The sequence below is a fragment of the Hypomesus nipponensis genome, chromosome 9 (genome assembly GCF_054491055.1).
Source record: "Hypomesus nipponensis isolate SF chromosome 9, ASM5449105v1, whole genome shotgun sequence".
NCBI lineage: Eukaryota > Metazoa > Chordata > Actinopteri > Osmeriformes > Osmeridae > Hypomesus > Hypomesus nipponensis.
This window is the reverse complement of record NC_140369.1, coordinates 25,084,439-25,105,900: the sequence shown is the minus strand read 5'-3', so window position 1 is coordinate 25,105,900 and position 21,462 is coordinate 25,084,439.

Below are 21,462 nucleotides of genomic sequence, written 5' to 3'. Positions count from 1 at the left end.
CTGCTGACACCACCCTCATTGGGCTCATCTCTGGCGGGGATGAGTCTGATTACAGGTTATCTGCACACCTTTCACATCACATTCACTGAGCCCCTCTGTCCAGGGTTTGGGGTTAACCTTGATTTCTCAGTGTCCCTGTGCCAGGTAGAATAGCCTCCTGTGTCCAGAAAGAACACCTGAGTCTTCAGGGAAGTCACACTCCTGTTCGAACACACCTGGGGCTTGATTGTGTGTTTCATTTGGATCATGACTGCACACACACACCAACACACACACACTCACATTCTCACAGATGAAAGCCAATCACAAGCAGGTGTAGCTGGTATTATAATTGCTTTCTCATAATGTTAGTAAATATTGTTGTTAAATGTTTATCTTGTTTAATTGTCAACTGTTAACTGTCTCTATGGTCAACTGAATGTCATTTACAACTAAAGAGTCTCCTTACTTACAAAATGAGAACAATTTAAATGTTTTATCCAGTATAATACAAGACATGCTGCATCTAATTACGTAGATAGAAATTATTACTGTTGAAATTCTATTAATGTCTTTATAATAATCATATCACACTTCATTTAAGTCTTGTAACTTAAAAACATTTTATTTACAAGAACCTTCACTGTGAAAAGCAACAACATATTACATGTTGTAATATAACATTACAAACACAACTTGAGCATTACAAAATAATGCATTTTAGGTCAAGCTGACCAAATATTTTCAGTCCCAAGTCTTTACTTTAGTTTCGGGTTTAAACTTTACAACTTGCTTTGATAAATTGTAAGTACAATACAGGGCAGTACATGGTGAATACTTAACAACATGAATAAAGACAACCTAATCAGGAAAAAAAGATAAAATAACTTTATAGAACATTTTAGCATCTTAGCAAAACAGCTTTTTATTCTAACTTAATACTGGAGGCATTGGTACAATAGGCCTAAAGCAACAGACTATTGTCAAACCATAGTAACCCGCCAGATAAAACTGTCATTCTCAAGATAGCAACTCAGACATTTAATAGAGAAAAAAGAATAAACAGTTAAAGTTCTCTAAAATCAAATGTCAAAAGTACAAACATGGTTAAATGGAAACCCAACAATGAAATAAATTTTTGTCCTGTCATTTTCACCAACTTTTTTAGCAAACATTTGCCACTTATCAATTAGACTGTTACTTCAGTAGCAAGCAGGGGTGCAACAATTCAACAAGCCCACGGTTCGGTTCGTTTTTTTGGGTCACGGTTTCGGTTTGGGTTCGGTTTTGTTTAGCAAAGTAGGGGGAAGAAAATAACATGACCATTTCTGTGTTCTCTCTGTATTTTCGGTTTATTTTCTGTATATCCGGTGAAGCGGGAGGTCCTGAGGCGCAGAAGGGGGGTGGACCCAGTAACTCAAAACGGGGGTTGGAGGAAACCAAAAAACTGAACACAAAAGAATACTCTGCCTACATAGCTTCTCTGACAACACAAACAGCTTGTACATCAGTGCAATGTATATTTTAACTTCAGAACATTCACTGCATGGGTGTGAAACTTAAAAAAAAACACTGCAACAATCGTTTTTACAAGCAGCAATTATCCATGGATTAAATTAACCAAAAAACGTCATCATGTGACCATGACCATGTAAACAGCACAGGCTACTTGTGGGACTTATTTGAAAAAGTTAAGCACATTTTGTTGTCTGTTGTCTGACATTTTTCCCCCGAGGGAAACAATGCTAACAGCTAGCCTACTCAACCAGCATAAGCACAAGTGTCATTTGAAGTGCCTCCCCTGCTGTCGTAACCTAAAAATTCACCTCAAAACGCATCGAAAATTTGAACACAAGATCTTTGTAAAACTTCAATGGGGGATAAAGACTAACAAGACATATAACAACATTGAACGCTACACAAACAGTAATTCATTTTTTACATTTAGGCAAATCATTTTCCATAGTGACAAAGGTGCCATATCCAATAAAAAAGGTTCCGGAATAGCCCTGGTTTTGCATACTTTACACGTGCCTGCCTTTGTATGATTTGCCTCCAGCAGTGTTGCCAACTCCTCATTAAGGAAAGTAGTGGAGCTGCGCGAGGCTATAGTGAGACTGAATGCTTGTGAGGCTATAGTGAGACTGAATGCTTGTGAGGCTATAGTGAGACTGAATGCTTGTGAGGCTATAGTGAGACTGAATGCTTGTGAGGCTATAGTGAGACTGAATGCCTGTGAGGCTATAGTGAGACTGAATGCTTGTGAGGCTATAGTGAGACTGAATGCTTGTGAGGCTATAGTGAGACTGAATGCTTGTGAGGCTATAGTGAGACTGAATGCCTGTGAGGCTATAGTGAGACTGAATGCTTGTGAGGCTGTAGTGAGACTGAATGCCTGTGAGGCTATAGTGAGACTGAATGCTTGTGAGGCTATAGTGAGACTGAATGCTTGTGAGGCTATAGTGAGACTGAATGCTTGTGAGGCTATAGTGAGACTGAATGCTTGTGAGTGCTTTGGGACGGAGGAGGAGCTCACGGCAGCACCCGCTGCTTGTTGAGGACAGTACTGCGATCCGTGCTTCATGTCAGTCTCTAAAACACCAGCAAGTCTCCAACAACATAAAAGTCGCCAGGAGGGTTTGGATAGATCGCCAGAAAGTCGCTAAGTTGGCAACACTGCTCTGTGGGTGTTCGGTTGTGTAAAAAAAGAAAAAAGAGCCACAAATTTCCGTAGATCCCAAAAAACTTGGTTACATGTAAAACCGAACCGTGGGTAGTGGGTTGAACGGTTCGTTTTTTTCCAGTTCGGTATTGCACCCCTAGTAGCCAGTATGAACGGGTGTCAGAAAGACAACAATTCTTGTTAAAAAAGTAATCTCTCATTGCTTTTATTGTGTCAAACTTTATAGCATACTTAAGGCACATTCCAAACACATCACAGCCATGGTTAATATTGGCTGCTGGAACTCTTCTCCCTTTGTTCTCTTCACTCACATGCACACGTACGTCATCTGACAGTCAATCAACAAAACCATCACACACACACACACACCCACACACAGTGTGGCAATCAATAACAGTCATACGCACACACACACACACACACACAGTCCTTCAGGTTAGTCTATTGTCTTGGTCTCCTCGTTGGACTTGTTCAGGATGGTGAGCAGGTTCTTGGACATGAAGTAGGGCCTCTCTGCAGTTCCATCATTACGCTCCAAATCCTCCACTGTCACATGGGGAGAAAGTAGAAGACACTCATCATCACCCGCCCAAAACACCAATGCATCATCAAACTACCATATTCAGGACTACAAAATGCATAAAACATGGAAGAATAGTAGCCAATCTATCTGAGGTTTCAAATTATTTCACCTTGTTTGGTAAGGTCCCCATATTTCTTATTACATGCCAGCGTGTCTCCTTTTTGTTTAACGGTACACACAGACAAAAAATAACTTACCTTATTGTCTCTTTCCCGACACCAGATTATAGAAGGTTCTCACATGTACACAATCACTTCTATTTCATCAATACAAGAAACTTTAATCAACAGCTGTATCCAACAGAAGCAATGTTTCATCCATGAAAGACTCGTCGAGCAACAACATTCACTTAGTGACACATTACATCGAAGACGGTAAAAAAGCATCAAGACATGAGGTTAGGTTTTTAGAAAAGCCCTCGTCAGGCAACTTTACAGTGACGCCGTGCAGCCCAAGAGAGACAAAGAAAGATGGAGAGAGTATACAGAGATTGAGAACGTGTCAGAGAAAGGCAAGTAGTGTCAGTAAACGGTTACGAGACTTGCGGTTTCAGAGGTGTCAAGACGAGCCGCGACACAATCACAGCACTGATGCGAGTGCGGAATACCAAGGCATGTCAATACTCTGAATCCAACCAAATCCTACACAAATCCAGGCTTGGGTCCACATCTGTCAAAGAATTCAAACCATTTGGCGTCAGCTGGTGTTGATGTAAACGGTGAACACGTCTATCAGAATGTGATTTTTGTTTATGACTTTGTGGTGGCTTGGTAGTGCATTGGTTAACATGATTAGGACAATATTAAAGAAAGTATTTACAAAGTGGAGTCAGGCACAGGTTCAACACTCACAGTTCTACAGATCTGCTCCCAGGCAGAAAGTGAAGAAGGGAGGAGGATGTTTCTGTGGCCTGATGAGGGCTTTCGGGACAGCTGTCAGGAGAGCTTTCAGGAGAGGCAGAGGAAAGAAGATAAAACCTTTAAGTTGATCTTCACAGTTGTTGGGTGGGTGAGAAGACCTAGGGTGGAATCTCATACAGAGAACATCACCTCCATGAAAGCTGCTGCATCTACTGTGAAGAACAGTATTACAGATTACTCTGTAATATACATTAATTATTAATCAAACATTCATTGCATTTTGTTTGGCTTCTTGCCTGTTGTTATTTTTTTTATCTATTAACATCAAACAAAATATATTTTAATCAAACACCCTATAATCATAAAGAACTATAGTTCTTAGTAAAGCCTCTAGATCAGGGGTGTCCAAAGTCCGGCCCGGTCAGATTTCATGTGGCCCGCAGCTTCGGTCTTATAATGTGTTATCTATGGCCCGCCAGCACTGTTAAATAAATAATAAAACGTTCAAATTCAATTCCTCCTTCAACCGCTAGGATAGGGTATTGGACTTTTACTTTAGCATCGATCAAATGTTCGTCTCACGAGAACAAGGCGACAGTGTGATCGTTAGTACAGCTTTACTGTTGCACACACACTTGTCCAACCGACTTTCAAACACACGTTGCTGCGAACTGTTCTCCGATCATTTCTACCATGGCAAGTAAAAAGAGGAAAGTTGACAGTGAGGGCCGCCGCTTTCAGGAGAAATGGGAATTACAATATTTCTTCACTGACACTCGAGGCAATTGTGTTTGCTTAATTTGTCAAGAAACGGTTGCCTTGTTTAAGGAATTCAATGTAAAGAGACACTACCAGACAAAAAAGCCAACGCATTTGACAAGCTAACGGCGAGTGACCCTGCTGAAAAAGTTAAACAACTCAAAGCTGCTCTGGCTTCACAACAGCGATTCTTCACGCGGGCCAATGATTCAAATGAAAACATTACCAAAGCAAGCTACGAAGTGGCCATGTTAATAGCTAAACATGACAAACCTTTTACAGGGGGTACGTTTATCGAAGACTGTGTCATGAAAATGGTGGAGAACATTTGCCCCTAGAAGAAGCAAGAATTTATGAACGTTTGCCTGGCTCGTAATACTGTGGCACGGAGAATTGAGGACATATCGTCAGATATTCATAGACAATTGGGGGACAGGGGAGTGACTTCTGATTATTTTTCATTAGCCTGCGATGAAAGCACAGATGCATCTGACATTGCACAGCTACTGATTTTTTAAAGTGGAGTTGATGACGACATGAAGGTAACAGAAGAGCTGCTTGACCTCCAAAGCCTTAAAGGCCAAACAAGAGAAACTGATTTATTCACTGCTGTTAGTGCCGCTGTTGAGGATATGAAACTACCATGGAGTAAAGTTTGTGGGATTATTACCGATGGTGCGCCTGCCATGACTGGTGAACAAAGTGGATTTTCCACACTGATCTGCAATAAAGTCAGCGAAGAAGGAGGTAACGCTATGAAACTCCACTGTATAATTCACCAGCAGGCTCTCTGCGCAAAGATTCTCAAATTTGATCACGTTATGAAACCGGTGGTAAAGGCAATAAATTCCATTCAATCTAAAGCTCTATACCACCGCCAGTTTCAGCAGTTCTTGCTTGACATCCAGGCTGATTACGGAGACGTAATATAGCACAACGATGTCAGGTGGCTCAGTCGGAGGTCTGCATTGCAGCGATTGTTCTCTCTCAGAGGGGAAATCAGAATTTTTTGGGATGAAAAGGGGCAACCAATGCAAGAACTGTCAGATCCTGTATGGCTGGCAGATTTGGCTTTTTTGGTTGCTGATGATGCTCCTCCACAGCTGCAGCTGGAGCTCATTGAGCTGCAGTGTGACGACGAGTGGCGCGGCAGACACCAGCAGCTTTCTCTTGTTGACTTTTACCGGCAGCTGGATAAAGGCAGGTTTCCAGAAATGCGAACACATGCAAAGAAAATGCTGAGCTTATTTGGCTCCACATATTTTTTTTGAGCAGAGATTCTCTGTCATGAATTTAAACAAGCGCCGATTGAGGTCAAAACAAAGTGACTCCCACTTACGTGACATTTTACGCATCTCAACCAGTGCCGTCAAACCCGACCTGGCCTGTTTACTGAAATCCAGATCTCAGGATCACCCTTTTCATTAGTGTCAGTAAGTTATCTGTTTCTTGGTCAATCTGAAATTGTGTGTTTTTAAGAGTAACATCTTTCACTATTAACAGTGAAAATCCAAAAGCACAGCTAATATATGCACTTGGACTTATGGCACTTATGTTATTAAACTCTTGAATAAGATTTGGCTATAACTAGTAGTAGTATTTCATGTATTTTGTTCAATGTTATCTGACTCTGAATATGAATGAAAAGCAGAATTGTGTTTTTACAGTTGTTCACGCCTGACTGAGTGGCTTATATTTGGTTACATTGCCATATATTTTTTTTTAAATTGTGTATTATTTGCATGTAACTTTTATGGTAAAATGTTTTCCGAAGAGACGATTGGCCCCCGAGCATCTTCACATTATCCAATCTGGCCCTCTTTGAAAAAAGTTTGGACACCCCTGCTCTAGATGGTACAGTTACCGTATTTCTTCGATAAAACGCTGCAGCATTTATTACCCAATGTTCATTTTTGGTGCAGCGTTTATTCAAGTGTGGCATTTAATTAGTTCAGTCAAGACACTCACGTGATTGATTTCACCATTTATTCATACACATGACAAATGGTTTAAAATTGGCGGAATGGATGTACATGGGGAAGCGCTCCCCATGTCCCCCGACATGAGGCAGGGAGCAACAAGTTAAATCCCCAAAACACCGACACTCCACCAGTCTATACTATGTGTAGAGCGGAGCGTCACACCTCCTGAGCCTCAGGAAGACCACATGACATCCCACTGTTACTAGCAACAAAACTATGTGTGAGACAAATCAGCGGTGCATCCGCTGTTCCCAGGGCATCTAAGCGGACGTCCCCATGTAGACACTGGATTCTGACAGCGACGTAGCGCATCAGAGGTAGTCTGTGGATCACCATGGCTGCATGGAGATCCGAAGACATACTACCTTTGCAATGTATGAAGCCACCCAACCACAGGATACATGCGGACCACATTGGTCACCGGAGGTCTCAGACCCGCTCAGCTTGAGCGACCTGCTCAGCTTGAGCGACCTGCTCAGCTTGAGCGATCTGATCTTCTCGAGCTCCCGCTCGGCTTCTTCTCGAGCTCCTGCTCGAGCGCCTGCTCAGCTTGGAGGCCTGGTCAGCTTGAGCGCCTTCTCGGTTTCCTGAGCGCCTGTTTCCTAAGCGCCTGCTCGGTTTCCTGATCGCCTGCTCAGCTTCCTGACCGCCTGCTCGGTTTCCTGAGCGCCTGCTCGGCTTCCCGTGAGGGCCTGCTCAGCTTCTTCTTGAGCGCCTGCTCGGCTGCTCGTTCTAGAGTAGATAGTTGCAGAGCGTTATCCAATGCAAGCCTCTATTGTGTACCGGCTGCAAGCATCACCCGACACGGTCCCGGTCTCTGTTCTCAAGCGCTCATGAGTTCTGCGCTTCCACGACGTCCAGTGTCCACGCGGACGTGGACACCAGAAGCAGCCGCCCTGATCCGGAAGGAATTCGCCGTATACGGCTCCGGGGACAGGCCATAGCACTCGCACAGAACTTTGTAGAGTTGCGTGAGCCACGATCTGGTTGTGGCCTTGCCGGCTGCGTCACTGGTAAACAGGGGCTCATCAGGTGTCGCCCGGGGCGGTACAGCAGGTACTAGCGCATGAAGGAGAGGGGACAAAAGGAAGTTAGTGTGGACCATCACAGTGGGGGTACCTTTACACCGCAGAACCCGAGAAACACCATCGAGCAGGGTGTCGACTTAACACGAAGCACCCCTGTCTCAGTGGTAGTTGTGTGTCTGTGCAGTAAAGGTGGAGTGTTAGGAAGACATTTGTCTGCTTTCAGCCCGCTGCTTCCGTGCACCGCTTGTTACAAGACGGAGAGACGGGCTCCCCAGAAGGCTGCATGATGAAGGATCCGCACACCGAACGTACAACTGGACACCTGCCACCAATGCTTTGATGGACACGGTTGCAGCTTGCTGGACTTGAAACGGTGCACCCTACAAAGGGCACAGCACAGACATGTTTACAGGCAGAGGGCTCGCAGAGAACGCATAAAGGTATGTATAAGAATATCGAACTAGGCAGGGGTTGACGGTATTCACTTGCCCTTTGACGAGGGCACAGATCGGGGAAGCGTCCCTGCAGGCTACCTGCAGCATGCAGATACCTATTGCAATCAGTATAGCTGGCTTCATGCGGACCGTCTCACAAGCTTCTCGGTTCATCATTATTGTTACTCATTTTCTGACACTGATTACATCAGACACATGTTCAGCATAGTCAGTACACATTGGTATATCTACAGGTGTAACCGGGGCAGGGTATTCTTCTCTGCCTTGAGAAAACGCAGCTCAATGCTTCAATTGAACATGTTCCTCTTAGGATGTCACAAGACAACATGCAGATAGGCTACAATATTACGGGACCGCTACGGCCTGCATAAAGCATCCAAAACAGCATGTCATGGGGCTTTATACGCGTCTCTATTAAGTAAGAGACAGAACCAGTATGGTATATGGAGTTGCAGCAGAATTAGCATAGTGTATTCATTCCTTTACAGGACGCATTCTAGTAAACTATTACTGCTATTAACCGACAACGTTTGCCGTCTCCATTGTTAGGCTAAATCTCACTAGGACAATGTACTCCAGTGCTTCCGCCGTATTCATAATACCGCTGCACGGAATTGAAAGACGTCATCAAACGCGAGCAGATTGTTAGAATCGTGGAGCAGATCCAATCAATTTAAACGGCGCAAATACAGCAAGCACTTCTGTTCGGCTCGGTCAAGCAGTGACAAACAGGGCGGCTTAGTAACAGTTACACTACTAATGGCTAGCAGCTACCTAGCGAACTCTGGCTGCTTCTTCGAATGCGGGTTTGTGCAGCAAAGCCTTAATGCCCCTATTATTGTAGACCGAGAAGCATGCACATAGCATTGTCCTTGGACGATATGTCCAACCCTACACCCCGCACTCGATCAGACGCCTGTCCAACAGGTCTGTGCACCGAGAAAACCTGAACGTGATTCACGATGGTACCTGCAAATGTCGCTCCTCTGATATGCCAGATATGCCGCTACTGCTCGTGGTCGGCTCCTGAACGCGAGCCCCCCTTTGGACAGCACAACAGCAGCACGGGAAACGGAGCCGCCCTTCGCCGGAGCCTTCCCCGGGCTGCATGCAGGGGAGCGGAAGGAACGGCCTCGCCACTCGAGGAACAAACAGCTCCAAGTGGCCGAACCCCATGTTGTACAACGGACAGTCCTTGTAGGTCGACAAGGCCAAACGGGAACTGCGCTTGACTCGGCGCCCCGAATTCCACCGACCCCATCGGTGCAGGGCTTCACGGATGGAGAATCATCGGGAAGCAGCTCGAAACCTTCGTTCAGATCCCCAAAACACGCACACGGCGTCCGGGACCGAAGAGACAGACGGGGAAACGCCAACGACAGAGAAGGCCAACACAACACAGAGAACGGGGAGCGACCAGCAGTGGCAGCAGCGCAGAACACAAGGGGGCGAGGACGGGTGTGCGTGCATGTGTGCGACTTTATAGCTCCGCTTATCAAGCTGAGCCTATGGGCTGAGAACACGGCGATGGGTGATATGGCGCGCGCTGCCCGAGTTCCATGCCTGAACTAGCTCCGCCCATTAAGCAAGATATAGTGAATCGTACCATGAGTCTAACGACGCCACCTTGTATAAAAATCTAGGACTTGAAAAAGGTTTGTTTTTTGGAAGGGAGGATCAGTGTTTGTGACCCAGAGGAACAGACTAAACTACAGTTTAAAAATAAGGATTTAATACATTGATTAAGATGGTCCAAAGCTTCACAAGGCATCTCACAAGACATCGTTTGCCCATCCCTGTAAAGATTCCCTTTCAACACAGTCACTTTGCAAAGCCTTGTCTTGCTACCTGTTTACACCTATCTATGGCACACCTATGGTGTACACCTCTGGAAAATTGTGTTGCGGTGATGTCACACACAAAAAAACCACAACAAACCCACGTGACTGACAAAGACCGATGGGTTAAATCATAGCAAGAATGATCAAAGTAAGGTTAATTCATTAACGTCACTTACCAATTACAAGGCAAATGGTTACAAGATGAAGGTTAGCTCTTACATACTCTACCATAATTATTGTAAAACTAGAGATAGAAAAAGCAAGAGGTGAGCAAGGAGAATGAGCACAAGGACAAGCCAGAGCTGAGGAGAATGTCTCAGGAGATGAAGAATCCAAAGGACAATGCATTACAATTCCTTTTATACACAAGACCGACCAATCTGACCACTTCTTGCTTATCAACATATGACTTGCAATGCTACAGGAAGTTACACAATGGAATGTGAGAGCCGTCAAGTAGAGACCCTGTCCAGCAACTCTTTTTTAGCATATGATTAGTGGGGGCAGGGGGACACCCAGCCTTACAATGATTAAATGTAAGGACAAATAGGAAGTAAAAGTGCTGAACAACATGCATTCTATATAATCACAAAATCTAACAATGACATGAATAACAATTTACACTACTATAAATAAAATGTATATGTTACTACGTTAAGTGGGTTATGGAGTTCCCAGGATAATTTACTTGCAGGAAACATCATATTTTAATTTGTCCCCCAGTTTAGTACCAGCTAAGTGCTTCTGAAACTCATCATCCATCTGCTTGCTTTGGGCCTCACTGAAATGGTTTTTCCAGTCTCCAACTTCACCTGATCAAAGGTCAAACACAAAGAGAATAAAAAATATAATAACAAGATCATTATACAAAATGCATATTGTACCAAGTGTCATGTGAAGACACAAATCCAAAGTGTATGAACAGATGAAAAATATATTCTGAATATGCATCAACATTTGACAGTTTCAGAAGAGATGTGAATAATGTTTGTTTTATACTTATTTGACCCCCACAGAAAATACATTCAAGAATGTGAAGTGTTGAGTCATGTTTTGCTTTCCTTTGGCTTGGCATACCAAAGCACACCTGAAAACTATGGATTTTGTTGGTAGCTTTTATAAAGACAAATGCACTTTGATACTGAAATTGCCACTTAATGTATAAAAACTGCTTCAACATATGACGGTATTAAATCTGTTCTTTAAAATGTTCTGTTGCATATGGCCATAGGTATGTGCAGTGGTAACATGTTTGGTGCATTGTCTGTGGTTGTGTCTTAATGTGTGTGTTTTAATTATTCACTTTGGCTAACAGCTGTAATTTTTTAATGTGCTTTCTAAATCAAATTGACTGACTGAATGAGAGAGACTGTTAAAGAGAGAACAGTTAAATACACTGTTAAGAGAAAGTACATTTGCAGAAAAACACGCTGCCATGTCCACCATGAGTTGAGCTGTAAAGGTGCTCTTGCTTAGCCTGGCTGCCAGCCAAACTCTCCCCGCCCACAAAAAAATGTGTTCGGGAAGTTGGGTCTGGAGGGTCTCGTATTGGGGACAACTACAAAAAAACTGAATCGGGACGGACCAATGAAATTGCCAGGGCGGGCAGGGCGGGCTTTATACGATGATGGACAGATGATCAACAGTAACGTAATCAACAACGTCACGAAAGAGCGCTTGGTTTGAATTTGTTTTCAACAAACAACATATTACGTTGCTCTGATTGGTTGTAGGTCTATCCAATTGACCGAAGAGGCATTTGTTTTACGAGTTCGGTTGAAACACGCCCCGTAGTCACAGCCCAACGGAGAGTTTTCAGACTCATATTCTGACTAGAATTATGAGTATGACAACGTCAGGCTAGCTCTCGCTTGCAATGGTCTGAACTTGCTCATCGGTCAAAGGAAAGCCAAAGAACTTTGATACCATCTGTATCCCGTCCACAAGATTCTGAATCATACAAAAAAATAGCAAAACTTCTTCAGGTTGGGCAGCAGGCCATGTCATCAGCTGAGGTCAGACTCATGCATCACTGCAGGTGTGTTAAAGGCAACATAATACGGCAGTCATTCTCAGGCCTGGACTGTCATGCTGTCATACATACTGTCATACATCACATAAATCTACTGTACCTGCATATTGTACAATGGCTGCCACAATCCCCAGATCCTCCATACTGTGTTTTTGCATCATTTTCCACCTAACCTTCTGCAATGTATTGCTGTGTGTGACTTCACTGACTATGTATGTATGATTAAGATTCAGGAGCAGTTTTGCCTTTACTCTACTGTCTGCATTATAACATAGTGTATGAAAGACAGATGTCAGACCTCATGCTTAGAGATGACTTCTGAACTTCTGTGTGCAGAATCACCTTGGTGTATTGAAAAATATTTTTGTCCACAGCTAAGAAGCTAATAAAGTTACTGCAAGTTGAAACTACAGGACAAGAGTAACTTCCATATCCAAGGTCCCATATCCGACAGTAGGAGGCGCTACAGTTCACTGCCGAATGTTTTTAAAATTTTTATTATGGCATTTCCTGCAATTTGTCCAATTCGTTCGGTCAGTTAGATGTTCTTTGCAATATTGTTGTTTGTTAGTTAAAATAATCTTATTGGTCACCCTGAGAATGCATGTTGTGTGGTTTAATGGGAAGTGAGAGTCGGCCATTCAACCTTAATACTTGCAAGCAGTTGAACATGGGCTGTGCCACTGACTTATTGCCAATGAGGCTAGTCTTGATTGTAAATTAACTGTGGTTCTGGAGAGCAGTCTTCAGGTTATCTTTGAGAAATTCTGGAAATAGTGTTGTGATCAACGTGTTTTGATTGAGGGAGTCCATTTTTATTTACCTCATGCGTCCGCTACAGCATTTCTGCTTTGGCGTGACTTGCGCTGGGAGGGAGGTAAACAGCATGAATTGGGGTATGGTGTGCGGGCAGGTGTGTTTTTATATAAGGTGAAATGGAATGAGAAATGTAATACAAAATGTCTGAAAGGGGTGTATTTATGTAATTTTCCACATTGCCTCAATATTTTTGTGTCAATAAATCAAATATCATTTTGACTGATGGTTTTCAAACCTTATTGGGTTCAAGAAGACATCACTCTGAAGTACCATCAACAATTTCACCTTGGTATGTAAAAATATGTTTGAATTTGAGTAGTTTAAACTTTCGCTGAATCTAACAATTCTTACCACAGAAGAAACGACTTACTTTTTTATACAGTAACTGAACAAGTCATTATTCAACACTGAGAATAGCTCAATGGACTGGGACAGTGACCTGCAAAGCATAAGGTTGTATGTTTGAATCCAATTGCAGTCTTTTAGCCTGTCTTAAATTTGAATATCTGTTTAGTTGAACAGGATGACATCATTATGAAATACCATGTGCAATTTCACGCAATTCCACTTTGAAATGTCAACCGCTTCTAAACCTTTGTCCCAAAGCTGACCATAGCTAATAGTGTTGCCTTTCTACTCATTTTCAACAGTTGGTGTGTAGCAGAGAGGATAGAGAGGCTGCCTTATAACCTTATGCTCATGAGTTCAAATCCCCATTCAGCCTTTTGTAGGTGGCCCACTATGAAGTAGTTTTGCTCTCTTGTTGTCCAACTCTTGAGTCAAATAACTGTAATTATATTGGTATTGGCATTATTTGGTCAATGTTAAAACCCTGTTCAGTTTCCCATCTTCCTTCAAACAGGGGAATTCATATTGGTTGTTTGTCCAATATGAACCCCCTACACTACTTGACATGCTGAGCATCTATCATATCTTCCCCTCAGTTACTGATCTGCTGTGGTGGATCAAGAGTTGGGATACTTTGTCTCCACAAAGCCTCTCTCACTGGCTCCACCGTGCTCTCAGTATCATGGATGAGGGTGTGGGATGTCCTGTGTCACCTGGCATTCAGGCTCATTCCACCAGAGGAGTGGAGACTTCGGTAGCCATCCTCCGTGGTGAGGGAGTGGAGGAGATCTGGAAGACACTACGGCCCTCTCTTTCTAACCCTAACCCTGTCTGAGACTGCTGTTGTTGGTCCCATATACATGTGACCTCCAGCACACAGCCATGACAACACTGCTCTCATTCCAGTGCTGCTGAATCAGCACACAGCAGTTATCTGGGGAGTGTTTACAATAGAAGGTTAATAAAGTGAATGGATTCAGCCCAAGAGACAAGGGTGTAGATATTCCTGGTCTTGAAGACTCTTGGTTGAAACAGGACAGAGAGACCAGGAGTTGAACACTAGTGCAGAACTTTTAATCAGAACACAGGGTCAGATGTACCAAGAGCTGATCCAGAATCATGGTCAGGGACAGGTGAGGGTCAGTCCAGGTACAGCAGGTCTATAGGAGCATGGTGGTCAGGGACAGGTGAGGGTCAGTCCAGGTACAGCAGGTCTATAGGAGCATGGTGGTCAGGGACAGGTGAGGGTCAGTCCAGGTACAGCAGGTCTATAGGAGCATGGTGGTCAGGGACAGGTGAGGGTCAGTCCAGGTACAGCAGGTCTATAGGAGCATGGTGGTCAGGGACAGGTGAGGGTCAGTCCAGGTACAGCAGGTCTATAGGAGCATGGTGGTCAGGGACAGGTGAGGGTCAGTCCAGGTACAGCAGGTCTGTAGGGGACAGGGGAGATAGGGCAGGGTTTATACAGGAAATAAGAACTTCTGGTCAGTGTGTAATAATCTGCTTTAGATGTTCATGCTGTTAATGATTCAACATTCTAGAGTGTGTTGCCACCAGGGCTTTGTGAAGTCACTGTGATCTCAGGTAACAAGGGCAGTGGAGAGGTGGATTCTGGGACCTGAAGTCCTGTTGATATCCAGACCAACAACGGTGCATCTATAAAACATCTTGTCTCAGGGATATTGTCTTTCTTTAGTTAGTCGTAGGTCTGTAACTTCCCTTGTGTCAGATGTTCTGATGTGACAGTACACCCAGGCCCCTCCTACCTGGATGGTAAACAGCTCTCATGATGGGGTCTATATCACTGGACTCTGACCTGTTTTATTGCACTGTTCAGTGGACCTGCAACTAGAATGAATGATGGCGTCTATATGACCAGACTTTGACCTGTTACTGAACCTGTTGTACAGAGTCACTCCTTTTGAAGGAACAGCACAAACAGCATCAACAGATTTCTTCTTCAGCACGAAGGACAATGCCTGCTTGACTTGACGTTGTGTTTGTGAATTCAGACCAGGAGAAAGCAGAGGTAAGTCCCTCCAGGAGTCATGTTCAGGTCAGGCAGGAAGTGAGGAGGATTCTAGTTAGACGCTCAGACCTACAATCCTCCTGAATGGAGGACCAGGGTGTGGTCAAGAGACACAGCTGAACCGTTGGAACATTTGGTTGGACACTCACATGAGTAACTGTATCTAGTAGAGAGTGAAGGATTGTAATGGGTTTAATGGTAATATTTGTTTGTCAGTAGTTAGTTTTCATGGTACTGAAGGTGATTTTTAGTACAAAAGTACAGTAAAGATCCTTGGTCATTCCTGTTAATCATTGTCTACAGTACAGATGTCTACTGGACTGGGTGTTATTACAGAACATGTGATGACAGAGAGAGCAGTTTCAGAGAAGGCAGTAAAGCTGTTTAGATAAGATTACACGGTTCATTAGGTCTCTTGAGTTGAATATGTTTCGAAGTGACAATGTGTCACTTCGAAACAAGATAATACTATACACTTCGAATAAGATAATACTATAATCCCATGTTAAACTTACTGTAATTTGCTCTAGAGACAAGCTGCTCTATACGTGGTGAGTCAGACCATGTGGACAGTAGAGGCCAACCCTGCTATCCATCATCACACTGTATATGTGGTGAGTCACACCATGTGGACAGTATATAGACCAACCCTGCTATCCATCATCACACTGTATATGTGGTGAGTCAGACCATGTGGACAGTATATAGACCAACCCTGCTATCCATCATCACACTGTATATGTGGTGAGTCAGACCATGTGGACAGTATATAGACCAACCCTGCTATCCATCATCACACTGTATATGTGGTGAGTCACACCATGTGGACAGTATATAGACCAACCCTGCTATCCATCATCACACTGTATATGTGGTGAGTCACACCATGTGGACAGTATATAGACCAACCCTGCTATCCATCATCACACTGTATATGTGGTGAGTCAGACCATGTGGACAGTATATAGACCAACCCTGCTATCCATCATCACACTGTATATGTGCTGAGTCAGACCATGTGGACAGTATATAGACCAACCCTGCTATCCATCATCACACTGTATATGTGGTGAGTCAGACCATGTGGACAGTATATAGACCAACCCTGCTATCCATCATCACACTCTATATGTGGTGAGTCAGACCATGTGGACAGTATATAGACCAACCCTGCTATCCATCATCACACTGTATATGTGGTGAGTCAGACCATGTGGACAGTATATAGACCAACCCTGCTATCCATCATCACACTGTATATGTGGTGAGTCACACCATGTGGACAGTATATAGACCAACCCTGCTATCCATCATCACACTGTATATGTGGTGAGTCAGACCATGTGGACAGTATATAGACCAACCCTGCTATCCATCATCACACTGTATATGTGGTGAGTCACACCATGTGGACAGTATATAGACCAACCCTGCTATCCATCATCACACTGTATATGTGGTGAGTCAGACCATGTGGACAGTATATAGACCAACCCTGCTATCCATCATCACACTGTATATGTGGTGAGTCAGACCATGTGGACAGTATATAGACCAACCCTGCTATCCATCATCACACTGTATATGTGGTGAGTCAGACCATGTGGACAGTATATAGACCAACCCTGCTATCCATCATCACACTGTATATGTGGTGAGTCAGACCATGTGGACAGTATATAGACCAACCCTGCTATCCATCATCACACTGTATATGTGGTGAGTCACACCATGTGGACAGTATATAGACCAACCCTGCTATCCATCATCACACTGTATATGTGGTGAGTCAGACCATGTGGACAGTATATAGACCAACCCTGCTATCCATCATCACACTGTATATGTGGTGAGTCAGACCATGTGGACAGTATATAGACCAACCCTGCTATCCATCATCACACTGTTGTTGTTTTGGTGGTGTTGTCTCTACTGTCATCGACACGTCATTGTTTGAATGTAGTTGAGGAATTGAGATGTTACTGTAATTGAGTTGTTATTGTTGCTATATACTGAAGCCAATTACTTACGCCTAATGTTATTGTTGCACTAGTTATTGGTTTTCCTTTGAGCTTGGTAGCCAAGATGCAGTTACTCTGTGATCTGACTAAATACAATGTTCCTTGAATCTGACCACTGAAATACTGTACAACTATTCACTTCTGATGAATCTTGATCTTCCTCGGGTACATATTCCACTCGTTGTGGAACTATACTGTCTGTAAACGATGAGAAGTTTCCCTTCCTGATTCACTCAGCTCAAACTGAGAACTGGTTTAGAGCAGGAAATGAGACCAAGAGACCACAACGCTTCCTCATGAAGAGAAGATGGAGCCTTGCACAACTAAACTTGTCATGGCTGGCTTTTAGTCTGTGACAAAAATGATTGCACACATGGGGTTGCAAAGTTATGCATGTATTGACCTAAACTGAGAAAAGCAGTGAACAATAGTTAAGGGATGGGATGTGTCCATTAGTGAAACAGTGAAGGGAGAGTGAGTTTGGGTCAGGTTGGTTATAGGTGCTGGTCTGTGGGCATCTGTGAAGCTCTCTGTGACACTGCTGATTAACCCTTTGATACACAAGCTATGCTTACCCCCTCTAATGCACAACATGGGTCTAAAATGACCCGCATTCATTTCCTATGAACTTTGTGTATGGCTGAGTGTTTCTTTGCTATATATTTTGACATCAATTCATTTAATTATTTTATATTCTAATTATTCATTAAGTACCTTGTTTTTGAGTACCACAAATCATCATTTAAATGTTTGTATTTATTACTTTCTGAGCAAAAAAGGTTTTTGTGGTATTACATCAAATTTACAGACATGGGTCTAAAATGACCCATATGGATTCACTATGGAATTTGATAGAAACTTAGGATTTACTGTGGATAACTGTTCACCTGCCACACATTTTACAGCTCAACATGGCTGCATCAGTGGAGAAGCATCGACAAACAGGAATTCATGGCCTCTAACAGTTTGACCCACCTTGCATGGGAAGACAAGAGCCTAAATGTGGCCTTGCGGGAAAGTTTTTGGATCCAAATGCAAAATCCAATGTTTAAAGCCACAATGGGGCTAAAAAGATTTGAGGATATCCTCTGCTTCATAAAGTTTGATGATAAGAGCTCTTCTTGTGGCTGCGTGGTAGTTGCATTTTGTTTTTACCCCACATCTTTCCATCACCTCTTTAATATACTTTTGGAGCTGTGACTTGGCCTTCATGCACCTTTTATGTGGCATGACAAGGTCCTTGCCTAGCTCCTTGATGAACTGCCCCTTGGGTCACACCACCCATGTAATGAGGGTGTTGGTGTAGAAGTTAGTGTAGGCATTGAGGGTGGCAACATCCAGCACATTGTGCCAGACACCTCTGTGTTCTCCACTTACATGAGTAGTAGTAGTGCAAACTGTCTGATCCATTGTGTCCACTCCTGCTTTTCTTTTATTACAGTACTGGATCACAACATTGTCATCCACTGCTTTGCCATCATCATGGTGCTCAGAAGGACAACAGCCTTTCCCTTCTTCAGCACATAGCTCACCATAGTCATGTTGCCGTTAAATACAAATTGAATGGCAACGTGACCATGAAAAAATGTGGAACTTGGCATGTCCCTTCATTTGGATGTCTTTGTGACTCGTATGTTTGGCTTGTTCTGGTGAAGAGTCCCCGCAATGTTCAGGTTTCTCAATAAGCTTTCCAGTCAGAGGGACACTGGAAGGGTAGAACACTCAGTCTACCACATATGGGACCCTCACATCATTGCACATCCAGAATAATTCCACATGTTGCAGGCTTGCTGGGCATGTATTGCGAAGACTGCTTATCTCTGGTGACAAAGTTACTGGGAATGAACCTTCTTCTGCAATTAGCCAGGAAACAGTCACACAAATACCTGAATGCTGCTGAAAATGGCCACATCTAGGCTGTGGTCCTCCCCTGCAAAGAGGGTCAACCTGATACAGGCCATGATGCCTGTTTGATGCTTCTACACTCTTTCCCTTTTGCTGCTGCATCTCTTCATCTCAAAGTTGTTGCATTTCAGGACCTCATGAATGATGTCACTTGTGAACATCTCCCAGCCTAAAAGCAGTTGTGTTGAGTTGTGAAATGTGTGACAGGTGAATAGTTATCCACAGTAAATATGTTCCAAGTTGCAAAGATTAACTAATATCAAAAATCCTATAAAACTCCATAGGAATACACATGGGTCATTTTTGACCCATGTCTGGAAACTGAATGTAGTAACACAAAAACAATGGTTGTTCATAAAGTAAGAAAAGAAAAAAGAAAATTAAGTATTTGTGGCAATCAAAACAAGATATTTAATGAATACTTGGAATATTAAATTATGAAATAAGTTGATTTCAAAAGATATGGCAAAGAAAAACTCAGCCATACATGAAATATCATAGGAAATGAATGTGGGTCATTTTAGACCCATGTTGTGCATTAGAGGGGTAGTGTTACAAAAATGATTTTTATTCTAAACGTAAGAAAGAAAAAATTAAAATAAAGACTTGTGGTGACCAAAAACAAGTTCATTGAGGAATACCTGGAATACTGAACGATTAAATTATTTTTTAGCAAAGGTATGGAAAATCTAAACTCTCCCGGGTCACTTTAGACCCATGTTGTGTATCAAAGGGTTAAAAGCTTGCTGTTGAAAAGGGCTATACAAATGAATACAATGGATAAATGAGCGAGGCATCAGAATATGATACTAGAAGTGTAAAAAACTAGTGAGCTACAAAACAACAAAGTGCTGTCAGCAAAGGTGAGTGGTGATGGTGGAGGGAGGGTGAGAGAAGAGCCTGCTCTTCAACAGGTAGGCAGGCTGCATATAGAGGTCTGTACAGGGTCCTGTACTACCAAGCAAGTTCAACAGGTAGACAGGCTGCATATAGAGGTCTGTACAGGGTCCTGTACTACCAACCAAGTTTACCACGCCCAGGATTGTTTGTAGAGCTCAGATGGCTGAGCGGTTAGGGAATTGGGCTGATATTCTGAAGGTTGCCGGTTTGATTCCTGGCCGTGCTTAATAGCGTTTTGTCCTTGGGCAAGGCACTTCACCCTACTTGCGTCAGGGGAAATGTCCCTGTACTTACTGTAAGTTGCTCTGGATAAGAGCATCTGCTAAATGTGAAAATGTAAATGTAATTCTCGTTATCTTACTTTACTAAACCCAACAACCGCGATCACACTAAGCAGCATCGCGACAGTGGTTATCAACTCTTTAACTCAACCCAGGTTTCCCCACTAGAGCAATGAGCGCATTCACATAAAAAGGGGCGTGCTTGCTAAATATGACCAATTACACACATGGACAAGTGTAGAGTGCCGTACTTCATACAAGAAGGACAAATACAAAGAGTTAGACTACATAGAGACCTGTACAGGTGTGGATTAGACTACATAGAGACCTTTACAGGTGTGGATTAGACTACATAGAGACCTGTACAGGTGTGGATTAGACTACATAGAGACCTGCACAGGTGTGGATTAGACTACATAGAGACCTGCACAGGTGTGGATTAGACTACATAGAGACATGTACAGGTGTGGATTAGACTACATAGAGACCACACAGAAGTCCAGACCAACACTCACCACACAGACCCACATAGGAACCATGGATGGATTTAGCACTGTGCACATGCTTCAGAAACTAACAGCAACAAGTAAACCAGAAATCTGCTTCAGGAGTTCCACTTTTGTCCACTAGAGGTCAGTCTAAGACTTTGTAATACTCCTTTAAGTAACTATTCTGAAGCAAAGCTGCCTGAGAACAAACTGAATCATCATCTTAGGTGTCAGAGACAGAACAGAACCCCATGATATTAATAATCATATCATACTGAAATGTAAACATTAGCACCATACATTACATATAGATTCATCTAATTGTAGCTTCTCAGCCATATGTTGTGGATTCATTCAAATCAACTATGATATAATGAAATAAAATGTGATTGATAATTACATTTCTTATGTGTGGTGTTTCTCCTGTGTGTTTGTCTCCTCAGCTCCTGCTATCAGGACCAAGTTTCAG